Here is a 5,250-nt window from a genome sequence, read left to right on the forward strand (position 1 = left end):
TTTCTCCCATAACCGTATGATACTGGGTTTCTCCCATAACCGTATGATACTGTTTCTCCCATAACCGTATGATACTGGGTTTCTCCCATAACCGTATGATACTGGGTTTCTCCCATAACCGTATGATACTGTTTCTCCCATAACCGTATGATACTGTTTCTCCCATAACCGTATGATACTGGGTTTCTCCCATAACCGTATGATACTGGGTTTCTCCCATAACCGTATGATACTGTTTCTCCCATAACCGTATGATACTGTTTCTCCCATAACCGTATGATACTGTTTCTCCCATAACCGTATGATACTGGGTTTCTCCCATAACCGTATGATACTGGGTTTCTCCCATAACCGTATGATACTGGGTTTCTCCCATAACCGTATGATACTGTTTCTCCCATAACCGTATGATACTGGGTTTCTCCCATAACCGTATGATACTGGGTTTCTCCCATAACCGTATGATACTGGGTTTCTCCCATAACCGTATGATACTGTTTCTCCCATAACCGTATGATACTGTTTCTCCCATAACCGTATGATACTGGGTTTCTCCCATAACCGTATGATACTGGGTTTCTCCCATAACCGTATGATACTGGGTTTCTCCCATAACCGTATGATACTGTTTCTCCCATAACCGTATGATACTGGGTTTCTCCCATAACCGTATGATACTGGGTTTCTCCCATAACCGTATGATACTGTTTCTCCCATAACCGTATGATACTGTTTCTCCCATAACCGTATGATACTGGGTTTCTCCCATAACCGTATGATACTGGGTTTCTCCCATAACCGTATGATACTGTTTCTCCCATAACCGTATGATACTGGGTTTCTCCCATAACCGTATGATACTGGGTTTCTCCCATAACCGTATGATACTGGGTTTCTCCCATAACCGTATGATACTGTTTCTCCCATAACCGTATGATACTGGGTTTCTCCCATAACCGTATGATACTGGGTTTCTCCCATAACCGTATGATACTGGGTTTCTCCCATAACCGTATGATACTGTTTCTCCCATAACCGTATGATACTGTTTCTCCCATAACCATATGATACTGGGTTTCTCCCATAACCGTATGATACTGGGTTACTCCCATAACCGTATGATACTGGGTTTCTCCCATAACCGTATGATACTGTTTCTCCCATAACCGTATGATACTGTTTCTCCCATAACCGTATGATACTGTTTCTCCCATAACCGTATGATACTGTTTCTCCCATAACCGTATGATACTGTTTCTCCCATAACCGTATGATACTGGGTTTCTCCCATAACCGTATGATACTGGGTTTCTCCCATAACCGTATGATACTGGGTTTCTCCCATAACCGTATGATACTGGGTTTCTCCCATAACCGTATGATACTGGGTTTCTCCCATAACCGTATGATACTGGGTTTCTCCCATAACCGTATGATACTGGGTTTCTCCCATAACCGTATGATACTGGGTTTCTCCCATAACCGTATGATACTGTTTCTCCCATAACCGTATGATACTGGGTTTCTCCCATAACCGTATGATACTGTTTCTCCCATAACCGTATGATACTGGGTTTCTCCCATAACCGTATGATACTGTTTCTCCCATAACCGTATGATACTGTTTCTCCCATAACCGTATGATACTGGGTTTCTCCCATAACCGTATGATACTGGGTTTCTCCCATAACCGTATGATACTGTTTCTCCCATAACCGTATGATACTGTTTCTCCCATAACCGTATGATACTGGGTTTCTCCCATAACCGTATGATACTGGGTTTCTCCCATAACCGTATGATACTGTTTCTCCCATAACCGTATGATACTGGGTTTCTCCCATAACCGTATGATACTGTTTCTCCCATAACCGTATGATACTGGGTTTCTCCCATAACCGTATGATACTGGGTTTCTCCCATAACCGTATGATACTGTTTCTCCCATAACCGTATGATACTGTTTCTCCCATAACCGTATGATACTGTTTCTCCCATAACCATATGATACTGGGTTTCTCCCATAACCGTATGATACTGGGTTTCTCCCATAACCGTATGATACTGGGTTTCTCCCATAACCGTATGATACTGTTTCTCCCATAACCGTATGATACTGTTTCTCCCATAACCGTATGATACTGGGTTTCTCCCATAACCGTATGATACTGGGTTTCTCCCATAACCGTATGATACTGTTTCTCCCATAACCGTATGATACTGTTTCTCCCATAACCGTATGATACTGGGTTTCTCCCATAACCGTATGATACTGGGTTTCTCCCATAACCGTATGATACTGGGTTTCTCCCATAACCGTATGATACTGTTTCTCCCATAACCGTATGATACTGGGTTTCTCCCATAACCGTATGATACTGGGTTTCTCCCATAACCGTATGATACTGGGTTTCTCCCATAACCGTATGATACTGTTTCTCCCATAACCGTATGATACTGTTTCTCCCATAACCGTATGACACTGGGTTTCTCCCATAACCGTATGATACTGGGTTTCTCCCATAACCGTATGATACTGGGTTTCTCCCATAACCGTATGATACTGTTTCTCCCATAACCGTATGATACTGTTTCTCCCATAACCGTATGATACTGTTTCTCCCATAACCGTATGATACTGGGTTTCTCCCATAACCGTATGATACTGGGTTTCTCCCATAACCGTATGATACTGGGTTTCTCCCATAACCGTATGATACTGTTTCTCCCATAACCGTATGATACTGGGTTTCTCCCATAACCGTATGATACTGGGTTTCTCCCATAACCGTATGATACTGGGTTTCTCCCATAACCGTATGATACTGTTTCTCCCATAACCGTATGATACTGTTTCTCCCATAACCGTATGATACTGTTTCTCCCATAACCGTATGATACTGGGTTTCTCCCATAACCGTATGATACTGTTTCTCCCATAACCGTATGATACTGGGTTTCTCCCATAACCGTATGATACTGGGTTTCTCCCATAACCGTATGATACTGTTTCTCCCATAACCGTATGATACTGTTTCTCCCATAACCGTATGATACTGGGTTTCTCCCATAACCGTATGATACTGGGTTTCTCCCATAACCGTATGATACTGGGTTTTGGTATCTACACATATCATCTGAATCTGGCATTGAGCCAGTAGTGTGTAGCACATGCACTGTAGATTATTCAATAACTGTCTGTGTCCAATAGAATGTTCCCCTAGGGGACAATAAAGTTGATCCTATTCTGTCCTGAGATAGACAGATAGACAGATAGACATTTGCAACACACACACACACACACACACACACACACACACACACACACACACACACACACACACACACACACACACACACACACACACACACACACACGCACACTGCACTAGCCATCACATTATGGGGGGCTCAGATCAGATGATGGTGGTGAGAAGGCCAAGGCCACCTTTGTTAGTCTGACCATTGTGTTTCATTCTTGGGCAAAACTCTGGGAGTGGGATAGCAGAACCCAATCCTTCAGTCTATGGATAGCAGGGCCAGAGAGGAGCAGAAGAATGGCAGAGGGTTAGGGTGTTCCCTGTATCAGACACTCTGAGAGGTCAACCTTTGGATCATCCCAAGTCGTTCATCAAATATTTAGCTCCTCTGTCACTCGTCAACACCCAGGCAGGCCAGACCTGGATGAGACAGTCCCTTTTCACAGCTGCTGAGTAGATGCCATTGGATAGGTTAATTGAGGAAGCTTACCAGGCGTATTGCATCAGAGTAACCGTTCATTCTGCGCTGTTCTTGCTATAAACCTGAAGATAATAGGTAGAAGATTTGCCTAGTCCCAGATCTGTTTATGCTGTCTTGCCAACTGCGACAGTCATTGTCATGCCAACCAACCATAAGATTTGGCAATACAGCAGATCTGGGACCAGGCAAAGATAAGATTTGTTGCTGGCATTATCTGGCTCTCACTGATAGCTTGACATGCTACAAAGTTTCTGGTTTCCACCAGGGTAAACAAACACTAAAAAACATTGTTACTCTTTTGGAACCCAAATTCCTTTCATCCCTTTGATAAAAGATTTCCTGACCATTGTCAACTTGTTATAACCTCATTGCATTGACTAAGGGTTCATATTCCTTCCAATGGGGATTGATACCTCAAGTTCTTTTGTGAATGCGTTTTGGAGAGTGGAGAAATACAAATATGTGGAGATACAGAGAGGAGCCCCGCCAGGCACTACCCACACCTTCACCACTTCTTTATTGTGCCAGTTTAGGGATTAGTTACCAGATACGACAGATTTCAATGACCATGAATTTCCAAACATCAGAACATCAGAACATAATGGAGGGACCTTTAAGTGGTAGTAAGTCCTGTCAGCAGAACAAAAGGTGCAGAAAATATTTTTGTGTCGACTATAACAACGATAATGTTTCAGGTGACATTCTCCCGCGATACACCTGAGACAGGTGACTTTTGCGTTGGGAGGATTATCTGTTATGGAGTATGGAGAAGTCCCCATTGTGACAGGCCAAGGATATGAATAACCAAAGAGTTGGCTGCGAATAGGGGGAAGACGCTGGCACTGAACATCCCGAAAGATAACAATGTATGCCAATCAAAACTATAAGCATGAATTAATAAACAAGTAAAAAAATACTTTAGGGGTACCTCTAAGTACTCCCCAAACGCCTCCTGACAATGAAACCCTAGCACCAGTAGCTTCTGCATAAATTATTGGGTATCCAAATTTGACTCAATTATTCAGAAGATAATTGGCCCAGCTTAATTGGTTGTGGAGCATAAAAAATTCACCTCACCTCTTAAGGCACATCAGACCCCACTTATAATGAGGACAGATGGCTGTTTGTTGGGTAGGGTGTCAGGTGGGAAGGCTTTGTCATATTTACACTTCCCCTTGTTAGGGGGCGGATTAGGTTATACCTTCCAGCGTGCAACACAGTTTCTCTTTTTTAGGGTCCAACTGCTGACACTGTTGAATTATTGACACACTGTCCACTGAAGAAGTGACAAATGTTTTGTTCGTTTTTATTTTGGCTTAGTAAAGTGCTCTGTAAGGAAGGTTCTGCAGTTTATTGGTCAAAAAGGTGTCATGTAAGGAAACGTTTTCATGGCACGATTCTGATTTCAAAAGTTGAATGTGTATCATGTTCTATTCTTGTTGTATTGTTTTGTATAAAATGGGCTTGCTTACTAGGACACATTTCCAACAACGACACAACATTTGTTTA

This window comes from Oncorhynchus keta, chromosome 4 (assembly GCF_023373465.1).
Source record: "Oncorhynchus keta strain PuntledgeMale-10-30-2019 chromosome 4, Oket_V2, whole genome shotgun sequence".
In the NCBI taxonomy this organism is placed as follows: Eukaryota; Metazoa; Chordata; class Actinopteri; order Salmoniformes; family Salmonidae; genus Oncorhynchus; species Oncorhynchus keta.